Source organism: Sturnus vulgaris, chromosome 3 (assembly GCF_052056855.1).
Source record: "Sturnus vulgaris isolate bStuVul1 chromosome 3, bStuVul1.hap1, whole genome shotgun sequence".
Lineage (NCBI taxonomy): Eukaryota > Metazoa > Chordata > Aves > Passeriformes > Sturnidae > Sturnus > Sturnus vulgaris.
Genome location: NC_142245.1, coordinates 103,715,783 through 103,732,845, shown reverse-complemented (window position 1 = coordinate 103,732,845; position 17,063 = coordinate 103,715,783).

Genomic DNA, 17,063 nt, shown 5'->3' with positions numbered 1-17,063 from the left:
TTTCATAAACTCCCAGCATATTAATAAAAAAGGCCATCAAAAAAATCTTGCTAGACAAAATGGATAGGTGTAATTATTCTATCTGACAAACTATTTAACTGGCCTAACCTTTATTAGAAGTAAATGACCCTGACAGCTAAATGCAACCTGGGGGAAAAAAAAAAAGTAATTAAATAGTCAAATAAGAGTATGAAGGAAAGTAGTAGGTGAACATCATCGATGCTGAAGTCATCAGCACTTCTAGACACATTTTTCTTTTTGTGAAATGAAGATGTACACGAAAACACACTATTCGGCAGATAAAAAAAAAGATAAAAACAGTCCCAAAAGTTGAAACATTTTATAATTTTATATGTTGTAGTCTGGCAAGGAGAAAACGCATTTTAAATAGTATTGCTAATACTTATCATCCAAACCCTGAGTACAAAAGCAATTATATTTCTTATGATGAACTTCATGTAGTCTTAGAGTGTAAGAAGATGCTGGTGGAGATCCTGAGTAAGATATTATATTACATAAAGTTGAATATTTTTTTATAGTTCATTCAAAAATATACACGAAATAAAATTAAGAGCTATATACAACACCAAACATTTTTCTAATTATTTCCTTTCATACAAAAGGGAGTGCTATCCATAGGTTTACCATTTTTGACTTTCATTATTGGAATAAGGATGGATTTAATTACATTATCTATGTTTCATTATACTAGCTTTATTTCCTTTGCTGCTTCAGTTTGAGCGTTTTTGAGTGAAAAGTTGATAAAAGGAAGCTAAGTAAACTTGCAATTTAAAGTATGAAAATGTTGTGTGGCAAGAGATTGGACAGGAAATCTCCAAAGAGAAAACTCATTAACAATACATAAGCCCTGAAGAAGTGGGAGTTTTTCAGAAAAATGGGTACCAGTTAAAACTGAAATTAACTGTGAGGTAGGAGCAGAAGAATATAATGATGTCTAATGAATTAATGCCTGTTTTGAAATAAATGACTACATTAAACTAACATAGTTGTATGTATTTTCTAATCCATGCAATAGAAATACAAATTTTCTCTTAGAAAATGGACCAAATCTTTTTATTTGAGTCAAAGGCCCTCTTCCTTTCGATGAAGCATTTCTCTGAATATTTATTAAAAGGTGAAAGGAATGAGCAAATCAAACGACAGACATAGCAAGGTAGGTACCTCATTACTAGGCCTGGAAGTGAGGTCCTTCACAATAGACCTAAATCAGATAAAGTACATGCTTCAAAAATAATTCACTGAAGTTAGGTGGTCAGAATTTATATGGAGTCAATCAAAAGTAGATTTTCTCGTTTATATGTGTTCCTTTTGCTTTCCTTAGAGAAGGATAGAATATCCAGTAAAACTGATTACTTTCTAAGTACCAAAGATTATTGTTAATTTTGAAAAGAGCAATTAGAAATAAGACAAACATATTTTGCTAAAAATTATCACTAATGGGTAATTTTATTCCAGTGAAAAAGAAAAATTCAGTTTCACAGGATAGCATTTTTCTCAACAAAGGAACAAAAAATTAATTTCAAATTTCTATGTGGTTAAATGGAGAAACCGTTTTTCTGGGTAGTGTATATAAAAGCAGATCAAACTCTACACAACTGAGTCAGATATTATCACATACAAAAGTTCAGGCCAATATGCAGGGGATGGGAAAGAAAGGACAACACAAACTCAGGAAAGGTGATTTGCAGATGTTTGTCCATGAAAATGTGAAAGGGCTCACACTGTCAGAGTGATATCTCCCAGGCAACCACACCTTAGACTGAGATGGCAACAAATACAAAATGCAGCCGCTATAAGTGACATATTCATAATATTCTATTTCTTTATTCATTAGCTTGGCTAGAATAGATTATTCCTGCTTGAAATACAGGTATGGTTTATAAATGCTTAATATTTATTATCTGCATATAAAATACAAATAGAACTCAACCAGCTGTATAACATTTGTATCCTGCTTGAAATACAGGCATGGTTTATAAATGTTTACTATTTAGTATCTGCATATAAAATACAAATAGAAGTCAACCAGCTGTATATAATTTGTATCTTTTCATTATAATTCCCTTTGAAAACTGCTATACAGTTCAAAATGTAAATGGGAGAAAATAGTATAATTCATACACGTATAGACAGATAGAGATGGAACAATGAATATAATATGAATCTACAGATATGTACTTCTGTAAGCTTGCTCTGTATATCTACAAAATAGATATGTCTGAGATACAAATATGTATATATATAAATATTTTCACTTTGGTATATGCTTATTTATGTTAATCATGTCTGTGCATATATACAACATGGACACACACACAACCTCTCTCTATATTTTTTTTAACCACATAAACACAAAAGATTGAAGTTGGAATGACAATTGTCCTTTACAATTCTCTTTTTCAACCAGGGCTTCCCACATGATCAAGATCATGTCCAGATGCCTTTTGAGTACGTCCAAGGATGGAGATTCCACCACTCCCTGAGCAATCTGTGCCCCAGCTCAGTTATCCTCACAATGGGAAAGTCTTTCCAGATGTTCATATAGAACCTCCTGAGTTTCACTTTGTGTCCATTGCCTCTGGGTACCACTGACAGGAGCCTGGCTCTGTCTTTGCCTCCTCCCTCCAGGTATGTCCCAGGTATGTATGACTGCATGTCCCTCCATCACCTGCAGTCATGAGGTCCCCCCACATCCTCTCTTCTCCAGGCTGGACAGCCCCAGCTCTCTCAGCCTTTCCTCACAAGAGGGATTCTCCAGCCCTTAATCCCCTCTGTCATCTTTCACCCAATTCCCTCCAGTGTCTCCTCGTGTACTGGACACAGCACTCCACGTGTACTTCACCAAGGCTGAGTAGTGGGGAAGCATCAACTCCTTCAACCTGCTGAAAGACTGATGCAGCCCAGGCTTCCTTTTGCCTTCTATACTCCAAGGACACACTTCTGGCTCCTGTAAATACATACAAACTTACATACATATGTTCTGATTTATCCTGGTCTTGATAGAAAGGACTAAAAGAGAATTTTAAAAAATAATTATCTGTAGAAAAATGTGCAGTATTTTTCTCTTCATGAGATATAGGATTTTTTATTACGCCCTAATTGTTTTTCAAATCAGTTCTTGTATAGAGATATATACCCTATTTTTATTTCACCAAATTTTTACTCTCTGACAGTACAAAGTTAAATAACAGCTTTAATATTCTGTTTCCATCAAACAGGATAAAACTTCCTTTGGGGAACAAAAATCTAGAGGGAATATCTATCAGTTTTTCAGCCTTTCTGGATCTTGGAACTTAGCCCAGGTTTATAGTCATTAATTCTCTGAATCCAAAAGTGTCTAAGCTTCGCTTTAAATAAAATTAAGGACTCAGATTTTCAATGTCACTCAGGAGCTTTAACCTAGTTTAAATTAAACCTAATGGAAGGTAGTTACTTTTTGAACCTGTGTGTAAGTACATAACGTAGAGACCAAGGTGGTGAAATCTCTGCCTTCCTGCCTAAATGTCCCAGCACCAAAGACGTTGTATTCTATTAGGAGATTTCACAGACTGAAGTTCTATTACCCCTTATATTTTGAGAATTATCAGCACCTCAGTTTATTCAAGGCTTAAAAACCTAAATGTTTTTCCATCAGAATTTCCCACTTAGATTATCCCTGTGCACACCATCAGTGTAGTACCCCCGAGTCTGGCGAGTGAAACATGAATGAAGGAGCAGAAGAACTCGATTTTAGACTCCCTGCAGCAGGCGGGCTTTGAAGGATCTTCTTCTCCCTGAGAAAATTCACCAGGACTGTGGGTAGAGCACAGATAGTAAGAAAAGAAAGCTTGATTCAAAGCTGATGTCAAAATTGTTGTCAAATGTTTTTTTTAGTTTTAGTAGGGGAGCCTGGATTTTAAACTTCTTTTGCGCACTTGGACTTTTCACCTCCACTGCCCCAGGAAGCCAGGATAATGTCAAAACTCACATTATATGGGACATCTGCAGCCCTGCTGGGACAGCCATGCAGAAAGAAATGAGATATCTGGGATCAGGGAGAGATTAGGCAAGGATTACCAAGCTCTGCTGCAAAGGGTACATCTCATCTTGCAACTCTGAGTTGCAACCCTCTCTTTTAAAAAGAGAACCTAAGACTTTCTCACCACCAATCCCTTAGTAACTGCAACTGGCTTTGACACCAGGCTTATTCCCTTTCTTAAGGAGCATTATCTCATAGTTTGTGGCAATTTTTGACCTTTAAGGATCTGACAGGAAATGTCCTTATCCTACCTTTTTTGAATGTCTGATAATTGATGCTATGACCAAACTCCACAAAGGAAGTTAGAGATTCTGAGGCCGAAGTGAATTTCTTCTGCTTTTTGCATGGGTATCCTAACCAGAGGATTTTTATGTATAAAATAAGGTCTGATGCTAAAAGTGGATAACTAACAGAGATAACTATGTTCTAAGGTGATTTCAAACTGATTGATGTCTTTAATGCACTGCATCTCAGGTAAACACACAAATCTAAGCAAGTAGCAGATTACTAGATACAACCTTCCCATCTGTTTTTATTCTACACCTACCTACGTTGTATACACATCCTATATATCCTCTTCAATAACTATTTAACTTTGGAAGTAGTTCCCACCTATGGAAGAATGGAAAGCTCAACATAAACACTTTGATATCAGTTCTAAAGCCAGATGTGTGGTAATACTGAGTAGGTAAAAATCTGAACTGAATACTTTTACTCTATGTGGAAACTTTATGTAAAGGGAGATGATGAATTTAGCTCATCTCCTGGAAAATAATACACCGGAATTTTCAAAAGTAACATAGTATTTGTTTTCCCTTTCCTCATTACTCATTACTCAGTAAGAAAGGTCTGTTCATTTTCCAAGTGTCAAAGAAAGATAATGGGTGAATTTGGTTTACCAGATGATTTTTATTCAAAAATCCCCAGAAGCGAACATTTTCAGACTGCAAGCATTCATAAACAGAAACCATCCTTATTAACTCCTTTTATAGTTGAGGGTTTTAGTTTAATTCAGCTGAGTACAAGGGTGAATGTTCTTGCTTTTTCTTTTGACCTTTATGTTTTTAATAAATGGAGATCTGTCAGGTGTCTTTCTAGCCAAACACAGCACCCACTGTGTAGTGGTAAATTAATTAACTTTCATGGTTTAAAGTCAGGTGAACCTGAACATCTGCTTTATTTCCATTTGTCATTCTACAAAGCATTCATGAGTGACCAGCTGTGTCTCATACCAGGTTTTTCTTTCAAGTGGCCTCACGAAGTTTGCTCTGAGTGAGTGAATGATGAAGGACACAGAATCAGGCTGGTTGCAGTAGTGCTGGAGACAATGCCCATGATTGTCCAAATAAAACTGACAACTAAACAAATTCACAAATTTTGAGCACCTTCTGGGTGTAAATTCCCTAATAGGAAGATTTCAAACAGGATAAATGGGCTGGTTTTCTTATCTATTTCAAGGTACAGCTCAAGTGAGATTCATGGCAGCAACTGAAGTAAACTAGGTGGTCAGAGAGCAAGTATCAGTAAAAAGTTCCTGGGCTGCACACAGCACAAGTGTGGAAGAAAATTAGTTCCAGCATCAGACTGTTAGATCTGGCTGAGTCCTTTCATTCCCTAGTGACCATGTGTACAACATATATTTCACAGGACAGGTAGCATGACAGAAATCTGGTTACTATCACTTATTTTGGTACAGATATGGGCAGATTCTTCATTTCAAGAACAAAGCCTCTTGAGAAATGTTACCTTTTCAAGATGCAAGGTGAGAGGAAGCATCAAAAGCTCATTGGAATATCCCAGCCTAATTTAGTGTTCCTGAGAATGTACCTGGGCATGCCACTTCTTGTAGATAGAACTTGGAAATTAATTTAGAGACCTGTAATATGGCCCTTTTAATCAGTTCTTAAATAAGGTGTAGGAGTATCTGAAATACCCTTAGAGAGTCATAGGATTAAATCTACTCACGGCCAGTGAAAAGGGAACAGAGATGTACAGAACTGTACATTCCCAGGATCACTTGTGCCAGTGCTGGCACCCTGAAAAGCTGGGTTCCTGCTGCTGGGGATAATATAGACCTGTGGTTATTTCTGAACTTGGTCCATAAAAGCGAATTCAGTCTCCATCCCTTCACTTCTGTGATGTCATTAATCCCTGGACATTTCTTTAGTATTGACCCCTCCCTCCATCCAGACAGCTCAGTCCTGTCTAGGCTCTTGCTCTTTAGAACAGGAAAATTCTTGGTCTGCAGTGCTGAGAACCTTAAACTGCCAGTGAGCCAGTGAGAATTTTTCACCCCACTGAATCTGATAATGCTTTTATTCACTGTAAATTTCTATCTCTCTCTCTTTTTTATGTCTTAAAGAATAGCAGCTTTGACAGCTCCATAATTCCCTAAGTGTTTAAAAGTGCTCATTATAATCTTGCTTTGGGAATTGCAAAGTTTCATTCTTACTAGTCATTTACTGCCTTTAAACATTCTATATCTTTTGATGAAGAGGGATTCTTTGAGGTAATGGGAGGAAAAATATTCTCTTTAGCTTATTTTGCAACTTTCTTCAATTCTCAAGATATCTTTTCAACTTTTCACTTCAAGTGTTTGAAATCAGCTCTTTCTGCCATCAGAAATGAAAAACAAGGATTCATACTATTAAACTTTACTAATATGTTCAAGAGTTCCACAACAGGAACTTTATTTTTAAATGAAGCTCAGGAGACTCAGAAGAACCAGCTTCTGTACGTCCAATGCATTTTCGCCCAGTCATTTTTCTTGCCTTTTACTGGACTCTCCAGTTTCTCAACATCTTTTTCGTACTCAGAGGAGAGGACCAACCTGGATTCTTCCAGGTGCAACCACTTGAGTGTAAAACAAAGGGAAAAAATCATGTCTTCCAGCCATCTGTCTGCCTATGCAATTGGTAATTCAGCTCACCACATTTTTAGACTTCACTGCTGTCGGGCACACTGCTGACTGCCACACCCTTTTCTGCAGATTTGTCACTGAGTGAGCTCACAGCCTGTATCATAGCACAGGGTGGCTCTAGGGGCAGGACTTTACCTCTGGTACTGTTGAATTTTATGTGGTTCTTGATGGCCACTCCTCCAGCTTCCTGAGGTTCCTCTACTTAAGTCAGCATGACCCTAGAACAGTTTCATTAAATATTTGGAAAGTCATTGTGACATTTTTGATATTTTAAATGCACGAAAATATAAGGTTGATGAAGTTTAAACAGACAAAAGACAAAGTGTATTGCATGGCATGTAAACATGCACAAGCTGCATAAATTAATATATTAGAAGTCTTGTAATATCAATATGAATTTTTGACAAATGGTTCTTTAATATTTTTAGCAGATATATTTGGGAATATTTACGTTTAACACCTGCTTATCATTTTATTCTGCTATTGCAAAGAAATTATAAGTGTAAACCAGAAAAAAAACAGGCAGTAAGATTTTGCTTGTTCAGAGCAATAAAAATAATTATCTTTGTCACTAATTCAGTGAAAATGATCTTGCAGCTTGGATTCATGAGTAACTAAAGAGAAGTGGTATTCATGAACTTTAATATAACTGAGAAAAGGCTTTTGTTTCATTATGCTTTTTCTGTTCATACTGATTAATTATCAAAATTTTGCTAATGGAGTTCACTTTGGTTATTTAATCAAAACCCCTAATTCTTTAACACGAAATTTGGAAAAAAAGGAAAAAAAAAAAAAAGAAGAAAAAAACCCAGGAAACTGTTAAATTAAAGCCATTAACAACTCAACACTATTCAGATAAATAGCACAGGAATTCCCACACATGAAAACAACTTTAAAATAGCATCTTAACACAACTCTTAACAGTAATGCACACATTCTTGTTCCTCAGGGGTTGTACAGCAGGGATCTCAACACCCTGACAGGGAGCAGCTTTCACTATGTTTTAGGAATTGTACAGAGTGAAATCCAATCAACTCTCTTGTCTATAGTGTCACTTAATAAAATATATGTTTATTTCAAGCTCTATTTTCTCAGATGGAGTTTGTCAGCCATATTAGGTTATGGTACTCTGGAAAATGTCAAGCAGAAATTTGAACATGCCAGAGGCATGTCACATGCTAAAATGTCTCCATTATGAGACTTTCATAGTAGTTGGGGTAGGGTCTTTTTAGAAAAAATTTTACTAATTCTCTAAGATTTCAAATGCCCTTTTAAATCCGGAAATTATAGACAGTCAGCTGAGCCATAGATGCACATTCCTTCATCCACTGATGAGGATTAAAATGAACATATTTTGCATGATAATTATTTCTACAAAAACCCTGTGCATTTCTTAATGTGAAATTGGGTGCAAGCATCAGTTTGTATTGTCACTTCAGGTTATATGACATTCATTTACTCATGTGGTATATGATATCCAACATCTGTGAAGCTATAATATTTATTTAAAGTGCTGCCTACTCTCTATTTTCATCCAGGAAAATATATTTTTTTTCTATTGTCAATACATCTTGACAGCTGTACAAATAAGACAGATGAGTTTTGGGACCTTTTTGTTCAACCACTTTGCTTTTGCAGAATCTTTGAAACCTCTTGGGTATCTAGATTTTGGACCCAAATATCTTTGCTGTATTTAAAATAGGAAAGCTCAGCTATAGTCCCAGCCTACTGGAATTTTCATGTTCTCACAAGCTCAGGACTAGACTGCATGTGTTTAGATCCAAATTATTGGAGCTATGAGAGCTACAAAAGACTCCCAGAGTGCCTGGTGAAAAGCATGTAGCAATGTGCACTGCCTGACAGCACTGCTGCTCCTAGAGCTGTGTGACCAAGACTGCTCCTCCAGGAGCAGCTGTGGCTCTCCATACCTGCTCTTTCAGGTGGGATTCATTGTTCTGCAGAGCACCTCAGCAGTGACTCAACCAAAGCAGCCAGGAAGGTCTTTCTTAATGAGTAAATATCAGAGTAAGAGACAGAATTTACATGTTTTAATTTCACATACTAATTAAACACTATACTAATATATCTACCAGCATGTGATGGATCCTGAGGGCTTCTGTGTGAATACCAATATAGAAATATTGACACTTAATTCCTTGGACCATGTCTTCCTTGTTTAAATTTTCCGGTTTTCTTGCTGTTTTCTGGTAGTTGACAGATCTGAATTAGAGTGAATTACAGTAAGTGCCTAAGAACCAATTGTTGATCTGTCACTATGATGAATAGCTTTTATCACTATCAGTGGTGTCATAAACCTGCATTTTAAAATTACATCCCTCATCCAGTTTTTCCAGTCAAGGCAGTATCTGCTATTGTATTCACTGAAATTAAACTATTCCTTACTTTTATTCAAGATCTCATTTTCCTTGTATTACCAAATGACCTCAATTTTTATTTCTTCTAGAGGAACACTGTACCTGCTTTCCCCCCTCTTTCCAAGTTTTATTTTTCTGATAGAAAAAATTATAAGGTAGAAACAAACCAAATCAACAAAACACTCCTGAGCAGTTGACTAGTAAAAAGAAATTGGGTTCTTATGTATGCTGCTATTAAAGAAGTTCCTAGAATCCTTCAGTTCTGTTTCGTTTTTGAGATGGATATTATGACAAGAAAATCTGCACTATTGACAATGTTCATTAATTTTCTTAACATCTTGCCTCAATTCCCACCCTAAGCAAAGAGAAAAAAGCCAGTGAGTGTTCTGATCTACAGATAAATCCAGCAGCTACTGACAAGGAGGAAAGAGTATTTTGGAAACACTGAAATCGTGTGCACTGTCTCTTGGAGCTTTGGGACTGTTCCCAAATAAGTATGGGCAAAATGTTTTCTGAGCCTAGAAAGATATTTTTAATGACTGTCACTTTGTATGTCTTAATGAGAGTTAATAAGTTTATTTATCTTTTGGTTTATTAGGATCTATAATGGATCCGTTCTCTGGAGAACAGCATTCCTTCATATCACAACAAAATAAGTATCCTCTTTGTCACAGTATTTCTATGTTATACATTCCTATAGCTTTCTTTCCTTTCTTATTCTTCCACAGCACCGAACAGAACAAAAGCTAATCCTTATTATCATATATTCTAGCATGAAAAGTAGTCTTAATTTCCTTTATGTTTTCCACTAAGAATGAGCTTATTTTAGTTCCATTTATTTTCTCATGCTTTAGTCAGGGAGGAAAACATTTGTCTTAAAACTGAAGTGTGTCTTGTTCACTTCATGCTTAAATGGACAGCCTAAGAAAGAGACAGTCTTTGGGTAGGAAGGTTAAATTTGCAGTTGGCCTGAATGAAGGTAGAAGTATGATGTGTAATTGTTCAAGTTGTGAGTGGCATAACTTTGACCATACCAGGGTTAAGGGGTTTTTGCAACAATAAGATAAGATAAAGAGGAAAAAAAAAGTTTCATTGGAGAGGCAAATGACCAGGGAGTCTCCAAGTCAGAGTCCAATTAAGAGCATGAAAAGACAAGCTTCATTTCAAAATTAAAATAGAACAAGAGATTATAATGAGGTATCACTACAGCATCTGAAAATGTCACTGCAGGAAAAGAGACAAGTGAGCAAAAGTTTGGCTTTAAGGTATTTCAAAAATCTTTGCCAAAAATATTTTTTTTTAATTTTAAGTCAAGATGTATACACACACCCACACACAAAGAAAGTCTTGATCCCTAGAACTGGTTAATATTATGGGTTATGAGTGAAAGGTATTTGGAAAATAATTTGGATTTAAGTTGATTGTAACATTTTGACAAAACAACTTAAGCTCAGTGTACATATACATAAAAACATATATTGATATTAAATTTTCCTTCATAGAAAAATGAAAAATTCAAAACATTTTTAACAGTTTCTATCTATTAAGTCTTTAATATCTCATCAAGCCTGTTAAGCAAACAGATCAAAATATTGATCAGTAATGTAAAAGGTTCTATTTTAATTTTGTTGTTTCTCAGATGATAACTGCATAGTCATTGCTTAAGTCTTCTGCTTACCTAATACTGAACACAGGAACTTTTATTCTTCCCTCTGCACTGCTTTGACAGAAAAAAAATTAAAGTCAGAGAGATCCAGAAAGGAAGGAGTACAGTTTTCTCTGGAGGCTCTTCGTGTATTTCATGCTTTGTGATTGATACTTGAGCTTTTGCACCTGAGGTTGACATCCTTGAACTCTGGAGATTCTGCAGTGTAGACATCAACATCCAGGGGAAGGACCACACAGTAAATAACATCCTTATCACACAGTAAATAAACATTTTGAAATTGTAACTACATCCTAATTTTATATTTTTTATCAATTTGGCAAACAAATAATATTAATAATTTTGTTCTTATTTGCCTGTGTTGACTATAGAAAGGGCGCAGATGACTTAGGGCAGAGGACTCTTTAGAGTTAAAGATCCAACCTGTACAGTTTTTTCTTTATCAAAGCAGCAAGATATCCAACTCCTAACTTGAATCCCACTTTCATCTACAAAATAGGTAGAGCAGGTTTTAGAATACATTAAATTCCTATGATAAAAGGTACTATAGAAGTACAAAGCTGTTATCATCTTTGACTACACATCTGCAGCTGCCTATAACATATTTGCTATGTTATTTCTAATGTCATTGCTCTTTTAGTCTCAGATGACATCTTTGATGTTCATATGATTTACTGACAATGTTGTTTTATTTATTATGCATGTCTCTGTACTACCTTTTTAAAACAACTGATTTTATGGTGTTCTTTGATAAGTGTTCTTTTGTTAATAGTTAAACAATTAACTTTCACAAACCAGTTAGTTTTACAATAGTTTAAAATTCCTTCCTCATTCCTGTCTCTGTTGACCTATTAAGATGCTCTATATTATCATCAGAGTATATTTTTAAAAGTCTGCCATGACTTCAGGCTAGAAGGGACAGATGTTACAGTAAGCAGAAATAACCTTTCACTCTATTTTCAACTAGATATTTCAGCTTGTTTTGAAACTGTATTTAGGCCAGATAAGAAAAACTGAACATCTTGAAATGCTTCCAGTGCACAGAGAGTATTCACTTCTATATTTTGCCCTGGCATTAATTTCTCGTTATTGGGTTTTCTCTAACTTTTAAAATAGTCTCATAGTAACTAATAAAGTGTCAGGGATGTAGAAAACCAAAACTTTAAATGAAGAAGTTCATTGTCATTGCCCAGTAGTGGATAGAATTTTTTTAGAGAGTTATTTAAGAGGTTTATATGCATTTACTTTATTGTTGACAAGAATACTACAGTACTGCCGTTTAATATATTGTTGTACTTCAGCACAGCTTGCCAGAGCTTGCTGCAATGTAGAATTTCTACTCTTCAGAATAAGTGAACTTTAAATTTTAATGACCTATATCTTCAAACTGTGAGAAAAGGTCAAAGTAAATTAAAAAAACAAACAAACATCCCAAAGAAACCTAAACAAACAAAAAGAAAAACACAAAAACCAAAACTAAACCAAAAAAAACCCACAAGCCAACAAAAACCCCAAAACTATAGCATAAACAGAATTCCAGTTCTACAAATTTAATTTAATTTTTCCATTTGCTTGAATTTTCCTGCCAGGGCACTAACCTTCAAATACTTGAAAATTCAGAAAGCAAGGAGACATGGGTGCTGGGAAACTCCTGAGGGAATTCCTGCACACTGTTTCCTTCCCAAGCGTCTGGAAGCTGGTCAGTGAGGAAGGCTTGTGGGGAGGTGTTTCCATGACACCCAAGGAAAAGCAACACAAGGCAAATCAACCCACTAAGCTGTTTTCAAACAACTTTTAGCAATATACTGTGTCCTTGTAGGACCCTTAATTCTATCACATATTATGGTATGTGGGAAATAATCAATGACTATTGAGTTTTTATGTTTGAAAGCTGAAGAACTTTATGATTTCTGAAGCAAGAGGGACAGGTTCCATCCTTTTTCTGTGAAGTTTTTTACCAGCCATGGAAACATGAAAATACTTATTACTCACATAGTACTATCTGTTGTATAAGTAGTTGCCAAATATGACATCCAAACCTAACCTTGAAGACATTATGCTCACATTTCACATGGGGAAGGAACATGATAAAGCAGTGGAATTTTGCTCATGCTTCCTTTGCAATATTTTATTACTCTTTCACTTGAAATAATTACAGATAAGCCACGAAGAGACAGGTGAATACTAAGATGTCTTGGTGATATTTGAGCATCTGTTGAGCTCAAAAATTATTATGTATTATTCATTGTAATAAAATTTTAAAAAAATCCTACAAAAAACAAATGAAAAAAACCCCCACTACTCAATACAGAAAGACTGTATATAGGAAAAGCAATGAAACAAAGTAAAAATGCAATATTTTGAGTACAGCTTGTGACCTAAAATAATGCAGCACCAAATGTTTTGCCCTCAGTGAAGTAAGTTAAGAGTTAGATCAGCTAACAAGCAATCTTTCATTTGGCTCTTATTCTCCAGATTGCTGACAAGGTCAAGCATGCTCACTAACTCAGATTTCCAAAATCACTGAGAAGTGGGAGATTTTTTTTCATGGTGGACATATTCACTGACACATTTTCAATGTGGAAAGAGGTAAATGCACCTCTAGGTATGAAACATTGCATCAATCTGTAGAGACATTGGGACCTGAAGTCAAAGCAGGAAGCATCAAAGAGGAGAAAAGGCTTCAGGACATTTGCAGGACCATATGGAAGTCAATTCATCTTGCTAATATTTTGAGAAGCATATAAGAAAATGATATTGCACTGTTTGGAAAGAGTGTAGTGCAGAAGCAAGTGGCTTAGGTCTTTAAATTAGGATCAATAATTCATTTCCAAGAATGAGGGTCTGATTCCATCTCACCTAACTGTTTTAAGTGTTTTGTTTTAAAGTAGTGTCTGTTAAGCATTGTAATTTCTAATAGATTACCCCTAAAAGTGGAAAAAGAGGAAACATTTCAGCTACCATCTGAAATTACTACCCTGTTACTACAAGCACAGGATCATCTTAATTTGGGATGCTAATTGAACTTTCTCATGACACAGTGTAATGCTGGGTAGATTAATCCACGTCTATGTTTCCACTAAGAATCTCATACCTACACATCACACGGCTACCTAAGCTTCAGTACAGCCCACAGAAACAGAGAATGTCTCAGAAGGGCTGTCCAAAAACACCAGAGGTTATGTGAGAGCTGGCAACTGGTGCAGGAGGGTAAGCGCACACTGCAGGAGATGGCAGTGGTGCCACCCTCGCATAAAGATGAGACCATATCAGTGTTTCCAGCTTGGGAAGGCTCAAGCCCCTGTCACCTGCTTCCAGAGTGCTCCATCCATCAGGGTGTAGAAAGGACAGGGGACTGGGGAAAGGGGGCTTTGCCCAGATTCTCAAGGCTTGGACTCAACACAAAGCTAAGCCAGGAAAAGCCTGATGCCAGGAATGCACAACCAAACCAGAGAGTCTGCACTGCAGCTCCTTCAGAGGGAAAGGGTTTCTCCTTCCTCTAGAATTTTGTACAATCTAATTAATTAAACCAGAATCCGAAACAGACCTGCAATGCAGAATTATGCTAATAGCAGAGACACAGGGACCTCCTCCTTCTTTTGGTATGCAGTAGCCATTTTTCAGTACTCTCAAACCACAGGGACCTGAGTTCTGAGAAACTGAAGACTGGCACAATTTGCCAGCACTGTGCCTTAATTTTGATTTACATTTCCTTCATTCCAGAAATAAAGGGAATTTAAAAGTGATAAATGGTTGCAATATGTCAAGGTCTGATTTTATTTTCTGGAATTCTCTTTGTTCTGTATAATATTGTGAGAAAAATTACAATTATACAGGCTTTAAACCTTGCCTGCAGTGAACAGCCTTTTTGAATATTAATGAGAACACACACACAAAATAAAATTTCAGGCAGAAGTTACAATTGGGCTAAAATGAAAGAAAACAATTCTTTTGCTATCAACAATGAACAAGCTGATGATCTTCCATGGCTTATGATAAATAAATCAAATAAGGAAACGTAATAAATGGTTGATTTTGGAAATATTATTAGGAATAAGTAGAAAACAGGCAAATAAGATTATGTTATAACAAGTGATATATTACTCCTACCAGGAAAAAAAATTAACTATGAGAAAGTTTACCAAGAAAGAAACAGGTTCATAAGGTAAACATTGTGACATTGAATCAGGACAGCAATGGCACAGAGCAGCAAACTTGCTTGTTAAACAGGTTAAGGCAGCTCATTTATCTCTTTGCTTTTCCTGTAGATATAGATACAGCCTGGGATTCCAGAGAGTTGCAATTTGGTGAAACTACAGAGTATCAATTTCGTGGAGCAGCTGCAGAGAACCCTGAGGTTACATTTCCTGTCACAAGTGCTGAAATTACTTTTTTTGTGAAATTTCATAAATTTTCATTTCAGTCTGATTTGAACTGGACAGGTAATCCTGCTTTCCTGCCATTTAGAACCTGTGATGGCATTCTGGAATACATCCATATTTTCTTTGTTTTTTACCAGTAGAGATAACATAGGGTTTTGAAGCTCATGAAAGATAATTCAGGTTAAACAGGATATTTCCATTCCATCTACTGAATGATACCGTGTAAAAGATCTGATTTATCATAGAAATACTGTGCAGTCTGATACATTTCTTTATACAATTTTGTAAAGGATTTTGCTAATCCTCGTCTACCATGGATAAACACAAAAGTAGTTTTGGCATCTGTATTTTAATGTTGATATGATTACATGTGACTACAGAAAGTGAAGTCAAGGCAAAAAATGTTGTTGATATTAAACAAAAGAGAAATTCCTCTAGTAACATCTGGGATAAAGGGAAGATTGAATAACTTAAAACTGCTCATGGTCACATTGAATTTTCATTCTCTCTGCTAAATACACTTCAGCACCCCATAGTGAAGTTTGTGAATCCTGCTCTGTAGAGTTGCTATAGAAATAGTGATACATTTGTCAGTACACTTCATGAAGCCAAAGATCTAAATCCAATAGACACCCCTCCCCCCAGCATGATGATCATCTTCAGCAACTCATTCTAATACAGAAAGCCAGGTATTTTTTATTACTTCATGTTACTTTAATAATGCAGATTGATATCCCTGAGGATGTCAATAGCTGCAGTGAAATTTGGCTTTCCAGAGAACACTCATTATATTTTGAAATGTTAAGAGCTACTTCACTGGCTTTGGGCCAGAAAGTTGTGTTCTTTTAGGGAAAATTCCATTTTCCTGTTTGTTTTCTTTTTAATTTCTGAGCCATTTTTGTAAGTGTGCAGTTTATAAAAATAGTACAATACCAAGAAATTAAAAGAAATGTAAAAGTATCACAGAGGGAAAGAAATATTTCATGTGATGAAAACATATTGCATTTTGAATCAAGACTCTTGGCTTTGAAAAAAGGCTCTGAAAACAAACCTGAAAGAAGTATTTTTCAGTATAAATCCATTTTACTTTATTGGTGTTATCAAAATAATTTTACCATGGTCTTCGGTTGACTAAATTTAATTCTTTCTAGGGAACAGCAAACAATAGAGTAGAAAGGAAGGATGGAGAGGAACAAAATTCAGAGATGCAAAGCGTGGTGTGCATAATGCTTCGTACTTTGATGGCTTATGTATCTTGAAAAAAAAACAGAGGCATTGCAAGGGTGTCTAGTTAATACTGAGACCTAATATTGAACAGTCAGTCTGCTCCAATGAATCTGCTCCAGACCAGCTCTTAAATTTTGGGCTCCACTGCATCCAGAAAAAACAGATTTGTCATACTTCTGAATGGAAGCTGACAACTCCATCAAGGAGGAGCCTCACATTGTTATTCTTTCTCTCACTCACATCAGTGGGGATGGAGAGCCTCTGAGATGACTAAAGGTGCAAAGAGGCATCATATTCACACACTGAGGAAGGACAGAACTCCTAGGAGTCCTACCTGCTGAGTGGCTTTACTTGTGGGGTGGTCTTACTTTAACATGAAAATGGGATAGTCAAGGCTGGAGGTGCTTCTGCAAAAAATAATTTTATTAAAAGAGCAAGAACTAGTAGCAATTGT